Source organism: Sorex fumeus, unplaced genomic scaffold, assembly GCF_029834395.1.
Source record: "Sorex fumeus unplaced genomic scaffold, SorFum_2.1 ptg000008l, whole genome shotgun sequence".
Taxonomy (NCBI): Eukaryota; Metazoa; Chordata; class Mammalia; order Eulipotyphla; family Soricidae; genus Sorex; species Sorex fumeus.
The window spans coordinates 20,653,129-20,674,962 of NW_026606065.1; the positions used below are offsets into that span (position 1 = coordinate 20,653,129).

Consider the following 21,834-nt stretch of genomic DNA (forward strand, 5'->3'; position numbering starts at 1 on the left):
TTTTTTTTTATTGAACCACAGTGAGATACACCGTTACAAAGTTTACTTTACAATTTGCTTCAATAAAAAAGAAAGACTAGGAGTTCTTCTAAACTCAGGGCTTCGGTGATGGTCTAATCCCTCCTGGTGCATGCAGTGTTTATTTTCGCCTGCCTCTCCCTTACTGCCACAGGGCAAGAGGAACAAATATAAACACAAAGCTTGTGCTGTTTTCTGTGCCATGTGTACCAAGCTGCACCGGGGTCTTTGATGACCCCGGTGGGCAAACAGAAAAAAAGGTGCAGTGGCGGTTGTTGCTCAGGGTCTTTTTGCTGCTCCAGCTGCGATCATCATCACCCCATCATTTTTTTTTTTTTTTTTTTTTTGCTTTTTTTGGGTCACACCTGGCGATGCACAGGGGTTATTCCTGGCTCATGCACTCAGAGATTACTCCTGGCGGTGCTCGGGGGACCATATGGGATGCTGGGAATCGAACCCGGGTTGACCGCATGCAAGGCAAACACCCTACCCGGTGTGCTATCACTCCAGCACCCACCCCATCATCTTGACCAGGAGAATTTCAGCACAGACAAACTTCACTCTTATCTGGCTTTTCACTTGGTAGGAGGGTTGTCGGTCACGTGTCGGGCTTTCGTAAGAGTACTTATTCATGATGACGTTGGGTATTTATGACTTTCAGGTTAATATGTGCCCTGGGTACAACAATACATCCAGGTACAAAACAAAACTGTCATTGTTGTTAACCTTTTTCTTTCTGCTATCTTAAGAAACGTTTTTGTTTTACTCTCTCTACCAAAATAAATCTTTCCGATAGGAGGTCCTGGTTCAGTTCTTAAAACAATGTTCTTCAGGTTTTACTACACACAGGATGGTGGGGAAAGTTTGTTTTAAAAACAGTTTAGTGGGACCAGAATATGCAACAGAGGTTAGGATACATAGTAGTTGACTTGGGTTTGATCCCTAGCACCATACATGTGGCCTCCAGAAATTCATAGGGTGTAACTCTTGAGGCTCCTATTGACTGGGTGCCATAGGAAGTAGCTCCCAGGAAAACACCTGTTGAAGGCCTTTCACAAATCAGCAACAACAATAACAACAAAATGCACACAGTCACCCCCCTTCACCTCCCGATTACTGAATCCTAATCTGAGGGAATCATATTCAGTGGGTCTGAAGATACATGTCTTACTCTAGGTGATTCTCATCTCGCTAGAAAGGGTCACCCTTAAAGAAACAAAAATTTAAAAAGAGTAATGTGTTCTTGGGCTGGAGTGATAGCACAGCGGGCAGGGAGTTTGTCTTGCACGCAGCCAACATGGCTGACCCGAATTCAATTCCTCTGCCCCTGTCGGAGAGCCTGGCAAGCTACCGAGAGTATCTCGCCCGCACGGCAGAGCCTGGCAAGCTCCCCGTGACATATTCGATATGCCAAACACAGTAACAATTGTCACAAGGGAGGCGTTACTAGACCCGCTGGAGCAAATCAATGAACAACGGGAGGACAGTGACAGTGAATGTGAATGTGTTCTTAATCACATAAGTATATGAAAAGAAAACATGTATGGAAAGAAAAAGTTCGTGAAAATTACTTATTTATTTAACTCCTCCAGGTTTGATGTGGGGAGACAGAGTGAATCAGGATGCCCACACTTGGTCCACTAATTCAGCACTTCACTCTTCAGTGTCCTCTCTCTCTCTCTCTCTCTCTCTCTCTCTCTCTCTCTCTCTCTCTCTCTTCCTCTCTCTCTCTCCCTTTCCCTCTCCCTCTCTCTTCTTCTCTCTCTCCCTCTCTCTTCCTCTCTCTCTACCCCTGTCTCTCTGAGTATGTGTGTGTGTCTGTGTTATATTATCATGATCTATGAAGCTGTTCATAATACAGTTGTTTCAGGCATTCAGTGTTCCAATACCAATCCCATCACCAATGTGAACTTCCTTCCACCAAGGTCTCCAGTTTCCCACCCACAGCTCAATTTCCTCCTTAGCAAGTGCACACAAAAAAGCAATATTCCATATTGCTCTTACAACACAACGACAAATGGAATTATCAAAATATAATCAATGAGTTTCCATTTGTGATCATTGTTATATCTCACAATGGTATTTCTAAAGTCATTGAGGATTTAATGAACTGGCTTGTGCTAATTGAACCTTCTTTGTTATTGTTTTCACTCACTGGGATTGGTGGAATTGTGTGCAACATTCCCATCAGGATGGGATCCTCTTGGGTGGACAGTACTACGAAACTGGGAGGTGCCATAGCCATGTGCCCCAGGAGCTAAGGAGCTGAAACAATTTGGAGGTTTGGCGGCTTACTGAAGTTGAGTTGTGGAGCTTGGCTGTTTGGCTGTTGCTATGCTGAAGAGTGTTGGTTGTGGCTGGGGGCTGCTGTGCCTTCAGACAGAAAGGGGAATCTGCCCACCCCGATATTGAGAAGAACCGAGAGTTTTTAGCCCAGACAGGTCTATCTGGGAAGGTTCAGCAGTATTATGTATTTTTGTGATACTGGGAACTAGGGGCTGGACCATTTCTTTGACAGAAGATGTTGGTTGTGGGCAGGGGCTTCTGGGCTTTCTGGTGGTGGTAAGAGGGTAGTTAGAATGTAAGCTTGCAGTGCCTACTGAAACAAGACTAAGTCTGCCAACTGGCCAGAATACTGAAAGCACGCCTGTAAGGTTCTCGTTCCTTTTCTTATATGCTGTCAAATAGCGTTCACTCTGAACAGCCTGCTGCAGTTTCCGTGGGGCTGATGCTCACTTATTTTATGGTGAGCTTGTGATAACTTTGACATGTACTTTGCTGTTAACTCTGAGACCTAGTTGGTTAGACTACAGATGGAATTGCTTGGCCCTTCTAGCCTTCTACTCCCTGCCGCCAGTTCATAAGATCTAACCCACAATACCAAAGAATATGCCAGTATTTAGACAGAAAGTCTTTCAAGAAATGAGTTAAGCTTCCTGCCCCGCCGAGACCACAAGTTGACCCCCAAGAGCAGCTCTCCACCAAGGCCATGGCCCCAGAGGCACACGGACCTAATTCGGAACCCAGCAGCTTTTGGCAGAAATGTGAATGGACTATGCATTAAGCTACAGCTCCATGCCCCCCGCCCCCCCTGCCCCCGGGAGAGTAAGGGTGTCTGTCTCTTCCGCTTCCCCCGCCCCCTGCAGCACTGTGGCTGCCTTCTCAGAGCTTATTGGACAGCCAGGTATGAGCCGGCAATGACGGGGCATCTGCGGCCTCATGGGATGGGGGACAGAATCGGTACATCCTTCCTGCCCAGCCAAGACCATGAGTTGCCCCTCATGAGCAGCTCTCCAGCATGGCCATGGACCCAGAGGCACACAAACCAATCTCGGAACTATGCAGCTTTTGGCAGATATCCCTCCAGACTTAATTGGTAAAATATTGGAAATCCAAAATCGCGCAGCCACAACATCATATGGTCTTCATAACCAGCAAAAGAAAACAAATTATTTCACAATGCCTTTTCAGCAGGTCTGATTGTTGGGGGAAATTCCAAATAATAATGGTGCATCTTTTGTTGAAATAATGAATGTAATCAAAGTATAATGTGGAAATCATCTGCCTCACAGGCATCGGGAGGGGTGGGATGGGGAGTAGATTGGGGTTTTTGGTGATGGAAAATATACACTGGTAAAGGGATGGGTGTTTGATCATTGTATGACCGAGACTTAAACCTGAAAGCTTTGTAACTGTTCTCACGGTGATTCAATAAATAAATTTAAAAAAAAAAGAAAAGAAATAAGTTAAGATGAAGACATGATAGTAGTTAATCTAAAGGCAAATAAGGCTAAAGACTGTGTTTGAGGGTTAAGAATGGGGATGCTAGACTCGAGCAATATTACAGCAGATTGGGCATTTGCTTTGCATGCAGTTGACCCAGGTTCGATCCCCAGCATCTCATATGATCCCCCAAGCACCACCAGGAGTAATTCCTGACTGCAGAGCCAGGAGTAACCCCTGTGTATTGCTGGGTGTGACTCAAAAACATATATATATATATATATATATATATATATATATATATGCTATTTTATTCAGGATGGTGAGGAGGGCTTCCTGGAGAAGGTAACCTGTATGTAGAGTCTCAGTGAGGCTAGGCATGTGCAGATACAGTCCTTATACAGAGATGAAGTTCAGGAGAGAGAACATGAGAGGCAAGGCACTTGCATTGCATGCAGTCCATCCTAGTTTGATCTCCCAGTAATATATATGGTCCACCAAGCACCACCAGGATCACTTTTGAGCAGAGAGTCAGGAAGAGGCTCTGGCTTTCACAGGGTGTGACTCAATTTTCCTCCTCTCCAAAAACAGAAGAGGAAATTTGGGTATAACCATACATCAGGAAGAATGTATGAAGACACAGGAAGAAAGCAGACATCTCCAAGTCAAAGAGACTGAGCTGTCAGGAGAAACCAATCCAGCTGACATCCTATTCCAGGGCTTCCAGGCTCCAGAACTGTGAAAAAATACATTTTACGTGTATGGTCTGTCGTGTTTTATTGCAGCAACTAGCAAATGAATATATCTTTTCTTCTCTCCAGTCCCACAAATGAAGCATGTGCTCTACCACTAACTCTATCCTCTGCCCCCGATGGAGTGAAAAAGGAGAATGGAGGCAAGGCAGAGAGATAGTGTAGGCTGTAAGGCACTTGTCTTGCTTGTGGTTCCTTTGGCTGTGACCTGGGTTCAATCTCTGGCTTCATAGATGTTTCCCTGAACCCTCCAGGAATTACCCCTGAGCACAGAACCATGAGTAAGCCTTGAGCACAACTGGGTGTGACCAGCTTAAACCCCACCCCCCAAGTAAAGGTCATTAGCAAAAGCAAAGGTCATCAGTGAGGGGGTGCAGGAGAAAAGGAGGCAAGAAGGCTTCAGGCAAGACTTTCTTCCCCAATGAGAATGTAAGGGGTTTTATTATCACCTAAACTTTCCCCACCAGTGCTAACCAGGAAAATCCAAATTTACTGGTTTGGGGGGCTGGAGCGATAGCACAGCAGGTAGATCTTTTGCCTTGCACTCGGCAGACCCGGGTTCGATTCCTTCGTCCCTCTCGGAGAACATGGCAAGCTACGGAGAGTATCCTGTCTGCAAGGCGGAGTCTGGCAAGCTTCCCATGGCGTATTCGATATGCCAAAAATGGTAACAGCAAGTAAAGTCTCACAATGGAGACATTACTGGTGCCTGCTTGAACAAATCGATGAACAACAGGAGGACTGTGCTACAGTGCTACTGGTTTAAAGTTCCACTTTTTGGAAGAGGCTCAAATCATGTTAGGTATTAAGTCTTGGCGAACCTAGGATGAATTTCTTTTTCTAAGACCACTCTTATCAACAATTTTCCCCATAGCAATATTATTTGAGGGTAGACTTCCTGGAGAATCCAGTCTGTGATTGTGAGGGAGCCCTGTGGACATGTGAGAAAGAACATTTCCCCACAGAAGAAGCAAAAAGAACAAAGACCCTCAGATTGATGTCGGTGACTCATGTGAAGTGGGGAGGAGAAAGATGGCCACTTTTTCCCAACCTGCCTTTGCCACCTCGGACCCAGGGTTACTGGGTTCTTGTCTCACCTTGCAGAAAGGAATTTCAGGAATAGACTGTCCTGTCACTCTCCTCTCCTTGTTCATCAATTTGCTCGAGCGGGCACCAGTAACATCTCACAACAAATTGTGAGACTTCTTGTTACTGTGTTTGGCATATGGAATACGTCACGGAGATCTTGCCAGGCTCTGCCGTGCGGGCGAGATACTCTCGGTAGCTTGCCGGGCTCTCGGAGAGGGGCGGAGGAATCGAACGCAGGTTGGCCAGGTTGGCTGCGTGCAAGGCAAACGCCCTACCAGCTGTGCTATGGCTCCAGCCGCAGGAGTAGACAAGCAGTGAAATTAAATAGTTTTTATTTGGAGGTTTTGAAGGGAGAGAGGGAGAGAAAGTGGAAGAGAGTGGAGAGTAACATGCTCAAGAGAGAACCTGGACTTCTCCAAGGGCGAAGAGAGCCCCTACACACATCCCAGCATTAGACAGGAAAACATGAAAGTACACATCTTAAGCGGGGCGATGCGGGTAACACATGTGCTCAGGCACCACATGTGCTCAGCCATATGGGCGCAAGTAGCACATGGGCTCGGGCAGCAGATGCGCACCCTTCCTTTGTTCAAGGTGACCTTTATAAGGTTTCTCCAACCTGCCCATATGTGGGGCTCTTACCTAAGTCAAACTCTGTTGCTAAGGCGGTTACCAAGGGTATTGGGAGTAGTGGTGGTCTTCTTTGAAATTCCTTTCCTGGTCTTTTATTTCCTCAGGAGCTTCTCTGGGTCTGTTGCTGTAGATGGGTGAGGGTCTTATCGGGCCTTACTTCCTGTTTTTTTCGTGTTTTCTTCTGAGGGTCTTATCAGGCTCTTGCAGCAACTTTGGGGCTATTTCTGCCGGGAAATTTCTCCATTGCCTTTGAAGGGGGCCTTCCCTATCCTGCGTACATCAAAATGACAACACATATGGTAATCATATGTCTGTGACCCAGAGAGACCAGCTCAGGGGATACAGAGCTGACACTGGAGACACCATTAGAAACTAACTTGCTGGGGGAAAAGGCAGGTGGGATGGAGAAGAGACCACTAAGTAAACGATGCTTGGAGGGATGGGAGATGTGTGCTGAAAGTAGACTATGGACGAAACATGATGGCCACTTAGTACCCATATTGCAAAGCATAACACCCAAAAGGAGAGAGAGAGTAAAAGGGAATGTGCCTGCCACAGAGGCTGGGTGGTGGTGGGTTGAGGGGGCAGAGATGGGAGGGATTCTGGGAAAATTGGTGGTGGAGAATGGGTACTGGTGGAGGGATCATTGTATGACTGAAACATAATCAGTAAAGTTCGTAAATCTGTAACTGTATCTCAGGGTGACTCATTAAAAAAATTTTAAAAAAAACTAACTTGCAGGATGTAATCGGGAACCTATTAGGTAGGGGGGAGTTAAACAAAGAAACATAGAAATGCAGGTGGGGCCAGAGTGATAGTACCGCAGGGAGGGTGTTTGCCTTGCACAAGACCCACCTGGTTCAATCCCCAGCATCCCATATGTTCCCCTCAGCACTGCCGGGGTAATTCCTGAGCACAGAAGCAGGAGTAGCCCCTGAGCATTGCCAGGTGTGAGTCTCCCTCCTCCTCCGAAATAGAGAAATGGAGGTGACTCGGGACTGGATAGACAGTACAGCAGATAGGGATCTTGCCTTGCTCATGACTGACCCAGATTCAATCCCCGGCACGCCATATGGTGCTCCAAGCACCCCCAGGACTAATTCCTGGGCACAGAGACAAGAGTAATCCCTGAGCATCACTGGGTGTGGTCCCAAAACCAAAACAAAACAAACCAAAATAAAAAATAAATGGTGGTCGTTTTGACTTTGTTATACAACATAAATCCAACAAGCCTGTTTGAGATTCCTAGGACTTGAAATTCAACAGTTTCTCCTGAAGAGTGAAGTAAGCTCCTGCCCTCATCTCAAACAAACCAACCACTGATAGAGCGAGGAATGCCAAGGACTTTTAAGCCTGGGCTACAAGAGATGACCACAGGCTGTGCTTGGGATATTCTTGAGATAGTCTTGGGCTTGCTTTGTAACCACAGAATGTATCCAGAAAATGATTAGTGTCCTTGACATAGTTTTAATCTTGCTCTGCAAATAGCATGTTTGAGACGTTCTGCTCTGTACTCTCCTGCCAGCTGCCTGTAAGCACTACATCTGCCACCAGATACCCTATCATCCTGGACCCCAGATCTTGTCAGGGACCCACCCAGCCTCTCGAGTGTAATAAGTCTGAGTTGTCTCCCAACTTTTGGAGCATGTTGCTTGGTTTTTCACTGTTTCACATCAGTGTGAAATTTACAGCACTGCTAAGGATGAATTGCTAATTATAAGAACATGCTGGACCAGTTTCCACTCCCAAATTCCTGTCACTTATCGGATTCTCTCTAAGCTTCTTTCCCCCTTTCCCCTCCTTTCCTGTCCTTGATGATAATCCCTTCACACATCTTCATTTTCATATTGAAGCATCCCAGAGGGAAGGAAACAACTTTGTTTAGCCTAAGGCACTAATTGACTTATTAGAACTTCAAAACCACTGCTAGCTCTAAGGAGATTAAGGAAGTTAAACATAGGAAATAAATAACCTTCTTTCAACTCAATTGTTCCCAGCTCCATTCCACCAAACAACTAAATAAAGAACAATACCTTGAAGCAAACTCAAAGAGATGTTTATAAAACCTTTTTTTTTAAACAAAGGAATAATACAAGTGTCTTTATTTTCATAGACCAGAGGGAAGAAGGTACACATAAAAACTGGACACACCTTGACTTGTCGTATGACTAAACAAAACACTTGACTAAACACTTGACTAAACAAAACACTACCCCGTGTATTCTATTTTTAAATCACTATTACTTTTCACTCTACTGATTAGAGAGTATGGTTTATAAATCAATACGTCTCTTAGTCAGCCATGTTGGCAGCTTGTAAGGCAAACGCCTTACCGCTGTGCTCCAGCCCTGGAGCGATAGCACAGCGGTAGGGCGTATGCCTTGCACGACCCGAGTTCGATTCCTCCGCCCCTCTCGGAGACCCCGGCAAGCTACCGAGAGTATCTCGCCCGCACGGCAGAGCCTGGCAAGCTCCCCGTGACGTATTCGATATGCCAGACACAGTAACAACAAAGTCTCCAGTGGAGACGTTACTGGGCCCGCTCGAGCAAATCGACGAACAACAGGAGGGCCTTTACCTTTACCTTTTTACGTCTCTTAGTGGCTTACTCAAGATGGCTTTCGATTTTTGAAATTTCGTGTGAGAACATAAGTTTAAATTCTTAAATATTTAAAGTAGAATGAACTCTGATCATCTGTGTGACTAGAATGAGCCATACATGGGGGTGGAGAAGCGGAACTTTCAGCTCCAGATTTATTTTTGGTTCTTTGTTCCTCAGAACAATTCTTTCCTGCTTACATCTCTCAACCCCACAAGGATGGTGTAATATAACTTCATAAAGCCCAATTATGGGATCTTAGAAATATTTCAGAATAAAAACAGGCCCTAGGGCCCATGGGATAAAACAATAGTTGAGGAATTGAACCTTCATTACTAGGACATTTTCATCACTGCCCAAAGAAATCTGTACCCATTAGCAGTCTTCGTCTATTGGTCTTCCCCAAGTTCCTGACAACACACACACACACACACACACACACACACACACACACACACACACACACACACGTATCTACTTTCTATCACATGGGTATGCTTAAAGCCCATTACATGTTTTAAATAGCTTTCATCTTAATAATGTCCCTCCCCAACCCCCCATTCCCCACAAACTATTTTTTCTCCTTTTTTCCCTTTGGGCCACATCTGGCAGTACTCAGGATTTATTTCTGGTCTGTGTTCAGGGATCACTCCTGAAGGGTTCAGGGGACCATTTGGAGTGCTGGGAATTGAACGTAGGTCAGCCATGTGCAAGGTAAGTGCTTTCTCATTGTACTATCTCTTGGTCCCAATAATTTTCCAATCTTCTAAAGTCCTTTGTCTTCAGTCTAAATAGCCTTTCAGTTTAAGTTGCATGACTCTCTCTCTCTCTCTCAGCCAGAAACTCTTTTAATTTAGGAAGATTCAGAGAAGAGAACATCAACAACACCGATGCCTCTTTTGTCACATGTTCCGAGGATCATTTCTTCTCTGGTGTCAAAAATGGCATAATGTGGTTGATGCCTTCTCGTCTTGGTCAGACGAATGATGTCGTACTTGATCTTTCACACTTGCAACACCAGGTCCTTGATGGATGCATCTCATGCCAGCGTATGTGCATTGAAAGTACAGATAGTCATTTTAGTTCTTAGTTCTGGCAGCCTAGTTAGGCCTTGAGATTTTATCAGTCTCTCCTCATCCTTCTTAACACTGCCGTATTGGTGGCTCTTTCAGGGTCAGAAAAATGAGACCCATTGTATTTACTATTTTTGGCACATCGAATACACCACAGATAGCTTGCCAGGCTCTGCTGTGCGGGCAGGATACTCTCGATAGTTTGCCAGACTCTCTGAGAGAGATAGAGGCTTTTAGAGTGGCCTCTAATCAGCCTTGCAGGTGTTCCCATGGTTCAAACAATATTTGAATCCCATCGAATATGGTGCAGTAATCTTGGTAGATGGGTATTAAGTGTCTTATGATGTGTTGGTGTCCTTGTCAACATGAACTTGGCCATGAGCATTGATTCATTAGAATGCCTAACAACCTGAATTGGACAATTACACTTGAATAGATGTGGCTCACTGCCGGCAGTTTCTATCTTCGTTTTCTACACACCAACATCCAATTATGAAGAAGAAGAAATTGAGAAGTTCTACATGGAGCTGGAGAAGTTCTATAAAGAAGACCACACCTTCTACAAGATCATTGTCGGTGATTTTAATGCCAAGATAAAACCGAGAAGATCAGCCAAAGTTTAAGAAGAGAATTCCCAGAACGAACACCAACTGGGAGTTCTTTGGCACTATTGAGGCAACATGGGAAGATGCCGTTGTTGACAACATTGACCAAGAATACGATCGACTGGTTCAGCACCTCCATGATTGTGTGAGGAATGCTGAGAGAGAGATAACCACAAAAAGACACCTGTCGGGGCTGGAGAGATAGCACAGCGGATAGGGCGTTTGCCTTGCATGTGGCCGACCCAGGTTTGATTCCCAGCATCCCACATGGTCTCCTGAAAACTGCCAGGAGTAACTCCTGTGCATCGCCGGGTGTGACCCAAAAAGCAAAAAAAAAGGCATCTGTTTTCGAAAATGCTCGAGCTGCTCATTCGCCAACGTGATTCTGTGCGAGCCTCAGGCAGCCACAAGCGAATGTCTGAGCTCGCAAAGCAGTGGAGAGAAGTGATAAAGCAAGACCTCAAAGAGAGAAGAGCAGCAGTGCTGACAAATGTGGCAGAAGCCAGGAAAAGCATTTGCAATGCCCTCCTGTCCTTTGCCAACTACAAGACCAAGATGACTAAAGTTTAGTCTCAGTAAGGGAGCTGGAGCGATAGCACAGCAGTAGGGCATTTGCCTTGCACGAGGCCAACCAGGGTCGACCCTGGTTCGATTCCTCCGCCCCTCTCAGAGAGACCGGCAAGCTATCAAGAGTATTGCACCCGCATGGCAAAGCCTGGCAAGCTCCCCCATGATGTATTCGATACACCAAAAACAGTAACAACTAACTCTCACAATAGAGACTAAGTCTCACAATAGAGACGTTAGTGCTGCTCACTCGAGCGAACCGATGAACAATGGGAGGACAGTGACAGTGACAGTCTCAGTGATATTCACTGAATTTCAAGGCTAGGACAGAAAATCCTCTGCTGGTTTTTAGTCTCTGAGAATGTTTGCTCCCTACATTCCTAGGTCTCTCCTAAGACACTTAATCTTCAAATTCAGCTACTGTTCAGTGAGAAGACCCAGTAACAGACCCAGTCTTTCTTGAGAGAAAGAACCATATGGGTAGGCGCTTGGATCATCAGTCCCAGCTGAGTTCTTAACCAGCAGAATAACTGGCTTTCTTGGCTAGTCAATCCAAATAACTGTCACTGTCACGGTCTTCCCAAATAAACCTTCAAATAATTTCTGTTGAGCCTATAATCTGACTGCAGATGTATATGGGACTGTAAGTAGAACTATTCAGTTGAGCCCTTCTTGCATTACTGAAATCTGACATTGTAAACAAACGATAGGATTTTTATTGCTGCTGCTGTCGTTTTCATGCAATATGCAGTAGTGCTCAGGATTTAGTCCTGGTTTTCAGCACAGCCTGGTGTGGCCCCAAACACAAAAAAGCCCTACCTGCCCACCCCCACCCCCAATGCTGCATTTTGGGATAGTTTGTTACGTTACAAGAATTAGTCAGAATAGCCATAGTTTTATTAAGCTAATCTAGCAACTTCTGTCAAACAGATTCTCTATGATGAAGCTGTTGAATTTTCATGGTTGGGACAACCCAGTCTGAGAGCTTGTAACAAACAAGTCGTGTAATTATGAGGTAATATTATAAACACTATAAACACCAAGGTGAACTTTTAATGATTTTATTGCTTAGTGAAGAAACTCCTTAAGCCTCTATTTCATGTCTTTATTTATAGCTAGCAATAAAAAAAATCTAATTTAATGGCCTATATCTCTACTCTGTTCTGTATCAGAATGATGTTGCAATAAAGGCATCCGTATTCTACCTACCTGAACTTTGCTCCAGACACCGGTTTTTTTCCTCTTCCTGAGAAGGGCTGCTTTTGATTACAGCATTCCCAGGCCTGCCAGGATTTCAGCAGCCCTGGTCAGAGTTGTTTCAGGGCAGACTGTCCTGTGCATGACCTGCTGACATCACAACCTGTGTGTGACTAAATGCTGATCTGCTCAAAATATTTTGACTTTAGCCTAGGCCACTGAACCTCGGCCACCTCTTTAGTTTTCTCTTCTTCCCTCTCCCCAACCTCTTCTTTCACCTTTTCCTCTTTGCTTGATCAGTGCTTGGGAGACTTATTCAATAGCCATTAACCTAAATATTCAGAATATGTTCCGTCCAGGTCAGTTAGCCTGATCCTTTGTCTGGAATATTCTGTATTGAATTTAAAGCACATTTTAATGCTTATTTGCACATGGCTTCACAATGGTTGAGGACAGGAGATAAAATTTACTACCAAACTGTCTGCAATGTTCAGTTGTACAAATGCCACTTAAACAAACAAACAAACAAACAAACCCGGGAAGTCATTGAATGTTCTGAGGTATCTCTATGTATATCCATATCACATGCCAGGATTTGTAATACTATTTATGTGGAAAATGCTAGTACGTTGGATCTTTTTAGGGATAGTGATAGGGATCAGGGATCAGTTGGGTGTTGTGATTTTCCATAAAAAGTTAGATATGTGAGCAAAAAAATCTTTTGACATTCTCATATTGACAACCCTGTCAACTTAAGAACATATGTGGGATCAAGCAAAGGGCATCCTAAGCAATACAGGGCCTAGTGGTTACCTACTTGGGGCCTTGACTTTAGAGTATCTACCTGTATTTAAATTTGTAGGATTACGAGTAATACAGAAGTTCTGAATTTTCTACATAATTTTGGTGTTTATTATTCTTTAGTCTATTAACACTAAATGTAAATATAATCAATATTTTTATAGGCAAGTATAATCCATGCCTATTTTCTAGAGATAAGATGAACCTTAAAGAAGGAAGTAACATGGCCAGGTTTTGTGTAAAACAAATTTAATATGGATCTACTGATAAAAATAACCGGAATAAGGACTATTTAAACCTTAGTCTGTAAGATGGCAGAACTCTTAGAGGGTCCATTATGACAACCCTAATTGGAAATGATCACTCTGGACAAGAACTAAGCCTTGAAAGCAGGCAAAAGGAGATACACAGTAACCTTTAGCATCTGTATCGCAAACCATAATGCCTAAAATGAGAGAGAGAAAGAGAAAGAGAATGAGAGAAGAGAGGTGCCTGCCATAGAGGCAGGCTGGGGTGGGGGTGGGGGTCTTTAAGGGGTGGGGGGGGAACTGGGGACACTGGTGCTGGGAAATGACTCTGGTGGGGGGATGGGTGTTGGAACATTGCATGACTGAAATGCAATCATGAACAGTTTTGTGATGCTCTATCTCATAGTGATTCAACAATAAGAAAATCATACTGGCCAATGGTCATATATCACCCATTTGGTGTTATATGGAGTTTACATTCATATCAAATCTATAATGATCTCCTCCATATTCTGCTGGTAACTATGTATGTAGGAGAAATGTAGTAGGGGCAGGGGATTAGGGCTGCAGCAGCTAAGATGTTGCTCAATGTCTGAACTGAAACATGGGCTGGAGTTAAAAGTGGATCAATTAGAGATTTCTTAGACGAAACCTCCTGTAGCATTCCCTGAGTCAGGGAAAGTGTGTCAAATTCCCTTTCTGGGGCAGAGTTAATTGGTGAGCTTGGCACTAACTAAACTGGAAGGATTCATCCTTCACCACATCCTAATTGGTAGAAATCCAAAACTTTTGAAGGATAACCTTGAATTGAGAATAATTTTTATGGAGGCTGCTGTTTTGTGTTTGTTGGATTACAGGATCTTCCCAACACAATTGATTTTAAAAGTATGTATAAACTTGTACTAATATCAGAGAAAACAGGTATGCTCTAAGTTGATCTTTGAATCCTTAGGGGGCACATGCCTAGCACCCACCTGGCTGGGGTTTGATTCCTGGCATCACATGGACATCTGAGCATTTCTGGGTGCAGCCCTGGGAGTCTCTAGCACCTCCTGGATGGCCTGGATATTGTTGGTTCTGCAAGATCTGAGCAGCATCGCATCTTCTGGCCTTGCATGGAAACAATGGTCCAACTGGCCAAGGATCATCAGTTTGGTTCTCAGGTTTCCTGAGTACTGATTGGGAGGCCACCGTCAACCCCTGAAAAGGAAGAGCCTGAGATAGCTTTAAGGCTTCAACGGGTACTTGATCACATGGATGGATCAGATGAATTAAAGGACTAGAAATACAACTTCCTGTATAGCCTTTTTTAATTTGTTTTCTTATTTGATTACCCCTTCTTCCCTTTCTTTTTCTATTTTGATGAATAGATAATACACACTTGGTGTTGGTGCTCAGACACTTATTTACCCTGTAAATCCACTGCACTATCACCTCAGTTTCTTGCCTATATCAACTACTGAGGATATAAAACCATTAAAGGTTTTATTGTTTGTTTGTTTGTCTGTGGTTTTTTAGTATGTTATAATTTTTTAGCAGGACATACAATAAATTTAGTGAGTTTGTTGTTCATGTTTTGAAAATAAACGTAAAGGGACTGTGAAATAACTCGTTGGCTAAAGCATCTTGAAAGCTTGATATTATGAGTTTGACCCCAGGTGTTGCCCATACGTCAAACATGTTCCTGGCAGCTCTTCTGTGTTACCTGTCAGTTCTGTGCATGGCACTATAAGTGATTCTGGCTGTAGAGCACCTGGGTGTGGGTGTGGGTGGCATCAAAACTAAAGCATCAGATCTCTGCTGAGCACATATGCAAACACCATGAATAAGGGGTGTGACCCCTGTTGAGCATGAAAATAAAGAATGTGTGTGTGTGTGTGTGTGTGTGTGTGTGTGAGAGAGAGAGAGAGAGAGAGAGAGAGAGAGAGAGAGAGAGACTCCTGGTCTAGCAACAACTTCCATAGAAGTAAAGGAAGAGGAGAAAAAAGAATTAAGTTGAAAATTCTTTTCCTACTTATTTTGTGAACTTTTATTATATTTAGGAGAATTCAGTGTCTAATGATGTAAAAATGAATTTATTGTGATTGTGCTCAAATTTGTCCATATTCTACATTTTAAAAAATTAATCAGGATCTTAATAGATCTTTTCCAATGAGATCATTGTAAAAGAAGTGCCCTTTGGTCAAGTAAATTTGACTTTTTAAAAGTTAATAACCGGGGCTGCAACAATAGCACAGTGGGTAGGGTGTTTGCCTTGCACGCAGCTGACCCGGGTTTGATTCCCAGCATCCCATATTGTCCCCTGAACACCGCCAGGGGTAATTCCTGAGTGCAGAGCCAGGAGCAACCCCTGTGCATCACTGGGCATAACCCAAAAAGCAAAAAATAAAAATTTAAAAAAATTTTTTTAAAAAATTAATAACCTTAAAAAAATTGAAGTAAAGTGGGGTATAAGGCAATAAATATATCAGAGAAAATTGTGAAGTTGGGCTGGAGTGATAGTTAGCAGGTAGGGCTCCTGCTTTGCATGGGGCTGACCCAGGTTCAATCCCTGGGCATCTTATATGGATCCCCGAGCACCGCTAAGAGTGGGCCCTGAGCACAGAACCAGCAATAGCCCTAAACACCACCTGATGTGCACTCTTCCCTTCCCCACCAAAGAAAGAAAGGGAAATTATGTTAGATACAAAGACTGCAATATTTCTTCTAGTTTATTTGATCAGGATCTTTTCTTTTTATTTGCTCGGTGCTGAGTGTTTCATGAATCTAGTGTTATGGAACCCAGGATAGCTAATAAAATGAAGGCAAAGCATTATGTTAATTTAGTGATTTTCAATGAATTGTTATCTTCAACAAATTCCTAAGCTCTGCCCACCGACATTATTATACATTACCCTCTGCATCGAAAGAACAATTTCTAGACTCCATTTGAAATTTTTGGAGTAGAGTGTCACTAAGATCAGGTAATCACTCTCCTCATTTAATTTTCTCTGGGTAGTACTGTGTTTCTGTGTAGGGGTGCTACTGACATGTTTTTCTTTAGAAATATCATTGAGAATCATCTTTTTATGCTCTGATTAAGTATAATCTCAAAGTAGTCATAGTCTACAGTGATATTCCTACTCCCCTCCCATCTTCCCACAAGAAACAAAATTCCTTTCCCCTTTTTAAAAAAAAATTATTTTGGGCCAAACCTGGTGGTGTCCGAGGCTTACTATTGGCTCTGTGCTCAGAGGTCACTCCTGGAGTTGCTCAGGGCCTTGCATGTGGTGCAAGGTATTCAACTGGGGTTGGCAGCATGTAAGGTAAGGGCCTAACCCTTGTATTATCTCTTCAGTCGCAGACTTTTCAGACTTTTCTTTTGGACTTTTGTGCTTTTCTTTTATTTTTAGGATGATATTGTGTTATTTATATTATTGCCTCTCCAACATCTGACTTGGCATTTAGTAAGGGTTATAATAGAATTTTCCCTTACCAATTATGCTACTGAATCATAAAGATGCAATCAGAGCAGAATAACAGCAAATTTTCTTTTTTTTTTTTTTTAGCAACTTTTATTTCTTAGAGAGGACATTTGCGTTTCTGAAAAACAACAAACTGGGGCATAAATAACAGTTTTGTTGATCTTACAGCTCAGGAATATTCCCTTTTAGCCACTTCCTCATAAGTGATTTCAAAAAAGTTATTAGTAGTGATATCAGAGCAAATGAAACATCTTATTTGACTTAAGGATTGTTAAAAAAAAAATTCATGGCAGAAGAGATAATACAGAGTATGGTGCTTGCTTTGCATGTGCCTGTAGCAGAGACAATGTTTCAACTCCTGGCCCCATTTTATTTATTTATTTATTTATTTATTTATTTACTGTGGCTAGAGCGATAGCACAGCGGTAGGGCGTTTGCCTTACAAGTGGCCAACATGGCTGACCTGAGTTCGATTCCTCCGCCCCTCTTGGAGAGCCAGGGAAGCTACCGAGAGTATCTCGCCCACACGGCAGAGCCTGGCAAGCTCCCTGTGACGTATTGGATATGCCAAACACAGTAACAAGAAGTCTCATGATGGAGACGTTACTGGGCCCGGTTGAACATATCGATTTATTTATTTATTTATTTTTGCTTTTTGGGTCACACCCGGCGATGCACAGTGGTTATTCCTGGCTCTGCGCTCAGGAATTACTCCTGGTGGTGCTAGGGGGACCATATGGGATGCTGGGAATCGAACCCAGGTCTGCTGCGTGCAAGGCAAACACCCTACCCACTGTGCTATCACTCCAGCCCCTCCTGGCCCCATTTTAACATCTGAGAGACTTAATTTCCAAAGCATTGCCAGGTGTGTTCTCTGAGCACAGAACCAGGAGTAAGCCCTAAGCACCACGGTGTGCACCCCCTTACCCTCCCATGCTTTCAAGGTGAGGCCATGAGGATACCTGATGTGCTGCCCCAGAGAGATAGGGATTTGGGATAAGATAGAGGGCTGGGTTTAGAAAGCAGTTGGAGGTCAGGAAATTTAAAACATTGTTTGTATTGTAGTTTAGATAACATTGCTAAAATACTGCTAGCATTTACGTTTTTTTTAATGGCTCTATAAAAATTATATTTTAGGATAGCTTAGGTAATATGGTTATAATGACGTTAAAGGTCATGGGGATTGATGCCCAGTTACTACACTCTGCCATCTCTAAAATGCCCAAGAATTCTCGGCCACTGTGTCTATGTCACCTCTACTCTGATCTTCAGAATCTCCTATCTTGACCCAACTGCTTGAATGTGAAATGAAAGGAAAAAGGGGAAAGGATAAAGGAGTTGTGGTATATACACACAGTGGAAAACTATGCAGAAAGATGAAATTATACTGTTCTGGGCAACGTGATGAAACTGAAGGGTACTACTGACATGCAAGCATGAAAGTTTGTAAGTCTGTAACTGTACCCCATGGTAATTGACTAATAAAAAATTTTTTTAAAAAGATAAAATGGGCACTGGTGGAGGGATGGGTATTTGATCATTGTATAATTGAAACCCAAGCACAAAAATTTGTAAGTCTACAACTCATGATGTCTCATTAATAAAAATTTAAAAAATAAGAAGATAAAGAAACTAAAGGGTATGACAAATGCAAAAGAAGTCCAAGGGAGCATATGAAATTATCAAATGATCTCATTTATCTGTGGTCTTTAGAGGACAAAACAAGGAAAAAGATAGTATCAGCAGTGACTAACCCTTGACCTCGGACTACAAAGCTGATCATTTAAAAAGCATTTTTGAATAAAATGTTTTATGCATAGGGGGGACAAGATAAGGGAGGGTGTGGATTATTGTAGGGCATAACCTTCCCTTGAGGCACAAGAGGGACCTACCAGGTAGATTATCTTGCAGCTGCAACGTTGACAGGGAAATTCCAGACTGGATAGAATTTCTAGCCAGTTAAGCTGGACATTAAGCTTTATGACTGATGCTATGATCCTTAGCACAAGTGACTCCATTTTGCACCCGTTGTTCTTGTTTTTATAGGGTTAAGATCTCTCTCTCTCTCTCTCTCTCTCTCTCTCTCTCTCTCTCTCTCTCTCTCTCTCTCTCTCTTTCACTTTTGTTCATTCTCTCCTTTTATTCAGCTGTGAGGCGGGATTCCACCTGAGCTGCGCCTCCACCCGCAAAGGCGTCTGCCAGGATGTGAACGAGTGCGAGCTCTGTGGACAGGAGGCCTGCTTGGGCTCTGCATGCATGATACCTACGTGACCGCCCCTGGATCCTCCCGCTGCAGCTACCCTTCTGGGTACCGCATCCTGGGGGACGAGAAGAGCTGTGAAGATATCCATGAGTGTATGAGTCCACAGCAGGTGTGCCCCTCAGGGACCACGCGCATCACCACTGGAGGAGGCTTCCAGTGCGTCAGCCCACAGTGTCCCGAGGGCAGTAGCAATGTCAACTACTTGAAGACTTCTCCCTTCCAGTGTGAGCAAAACCCCTGCCCCATGGACAGCAGACCGTGATGCAGTGCTCGGACCGGCAGACGGGAGAGCTGATCCTCATTCAGCCCCTGGAAGGACCGCAGACGCTGGAGGTTGGACACGTCCGAATACCTGGACCGCTCCTTCCAGACCAACCACATGTCAAAGGTCAACATCTTTGTGTCCCCTTATGACTTCCAGGGGGCTGGAGTGATAGCACAGCGGGTAGGGCATTTGCCTTGCACCTGGCCAACCCAGGTTCGATTCCTCAGTCCCTCTCGGAGAGACTGGCAAGCTACCGAGAGTATCCGGCCCACACAGCAGAGCCTGGCAAGCTCCCCGAGGCATTGAATATGCCAAACACAGTAACAATGGAGACATTACTGGTGCCCGCTCTATGAACAACGGGAGGATAGTGCTATAGTGCTATTTATTTTGACGTTGGGGCCACACTCAGAAGTGCTCAGTGTTTATTCCTGGCTCTGTACTCAATGGACCACTTCTGACAAGTTTGGGCAACCAAATGTAGTGCAGAGGATTGAACCTGGGTCTGCAGAGAACAAGGCAAATGCCCTCCCTGCTGTACTATCATTCCAGGCTTAATCTATTTATTTACTGTTTCCCCTCTCTCTTTTTTTTGGGGGGGCGGAGGAGGGCGGTGAATGGATGAGGGGACATCTGGCTGTGTCAAGGATCACTCCTGATGAAGCTCATATGGGTGCTAGAGATTGAACTGGATTGGTTGGGTGCAAGGCAAGCACTCTACCTGTTACTCCAGCCTCTGCACTCAGGAATTACTCCTGTCGGTGCTGGAGTGCGGGGGGGGGGGCATATGGGATTTTGGGTATTGAACCCTGATGAGCTGCGTGCAAGGCAAATGCCCTCCCAGCTATACTATCACTCTGGCTCCTCTTATGTAAATTCTTTTTTTTTGCGGGGGGGGGGGTCACACCCAGAGATGCTCAGGGGTTACTCCTGGCTCTGCACTCAGGAATTACTCCTGGCGGTGCTTGGGGGACCACATGGGATGCCGGGGATCAAACTCAGGTCGGCCTCGTGCAAGGCAAATGCCCTACCCACTGCACTATCACTCCAGCCCCTCTTATGTAAATTCTTTAACAGAATCATGATTCAGGTCAGACTCAAGGTTTTAACCTGATCTATACAGATAGTCCAAACTTTCCCCCAGAATTCATCATATTAACATTCAACTCTGTTAATTCATTTGACTGTCTAATAGATATCTTATAGTTAATATGTCCAACCGTGCTAACCAATTCTTTTCTCCCCTTCATAAAGTCTTCATAAGTGCCATTTTGATCTTTTGTCTCAGTAACAGCCGAGCTAGTGTTCCAATTGCCCAGACCCCAAACCTTGGATTCATCCTATCTTTTCTTTTTCTTATTTTATAATTTTCAATCTTTTGGCAAGTCTTGTTGACTTGTACAACAAAATATATATAAGAGCTGTTCATTATTATTTTTTGAGGGGAGGAGGGTTTGGGGGCCACACCCAGCAGTGCTCTGAGCTTACTCCTGCTTTGTGTTTGGGGATCACTCCTTGCAGGCTCAGGGGACCATATGGGATGTCAGGGATCAAACCTACCTCAGCTATAGGTGCTGCACAATCTCTTTGTTCCCAGAGCTGACCATTTTAAACATCTCCTTTAACATCAAGTTGATAGTCACAATCTTCTCTCGCTTGGATTATTGCCTCCCATGTGATCTTTCTGCTTCTGTGGTTCCCTCTTGTAGCCAGTCCAGTCTCCAGAGCAGACAGATCGTACTACTAAGATGTAAATGACATTCACTTCTCTGCTCAAGACATCCTTCCTGGGTTTGTGATTTCTGCAATGAAGACACAACAGACAAGACTAACCTCAAGCACGTTGATAATAGTTAATGTACTAAAATAGGAAGTGATGTGTCTATGCATTTTTTACTTTTGTTCTTTACCAAATCTATTTCATTTTAAGCTTATGTAATTTAATTTTTAAGTGCATATGTTTTACCAATGACTTACAAAAGTCAATGTTCTATTTCTGGAACTCTTGGAATCTTATTTGGTTTTCAGGGGCAGTGGAGAGCCTCAACTATACATCTCTGACCACTTCCATGACCATCCTTCGTACAATAGCTATCCCCTTCCAGTTATTCTTCACTCCCCTGATCCTGCAAGATTTTTCTATGTTAGCATTTAATATATTTATTAAATTAAGTCATTAAAATAACCTCCCTTCACTGTTGAAGTTGTTGCTATTACTGGAGTTCACCCATATGCCTGATGTGGCACTTATTGGGGACGAAACTGAGCTGCAATGCTTGCACACTCAGCCAAGGGGCTCCCTAACAAGCACTCTTTTAGTTGTGGTATTTGTTTGTATACACACATGTGTGTGTGTGTGCGCGCACACACACACATACATACATATTTTCTTTCCACTAGAATTTAAGCAAAATAAGGCTAGCTTCTTCATTTTGTTCACTTCTGTATTCTATGCTTAGAACATGGTTTGGCATCTTTTACTTATTGAAGGATCAAGGCAATTTATTAATACTTTGTTCTGAAAGGACATTTGCTTT

At 43.7% G+C, this 21,834-nt stretch overlaps 1 pseudogene; it reads left to right on the forward strand.

Annotated features, from left to right (window-relative positions):
- The first annotated feature begins 685 nt into the window (after positions 1-685).
- On the forward strand, positions 686-21,051 carry LOC130019331 (fibulin-7-like; annotated as a pseudogene).
- Positions 21,052-21,834: the final 783 nt, after the last annotated feature.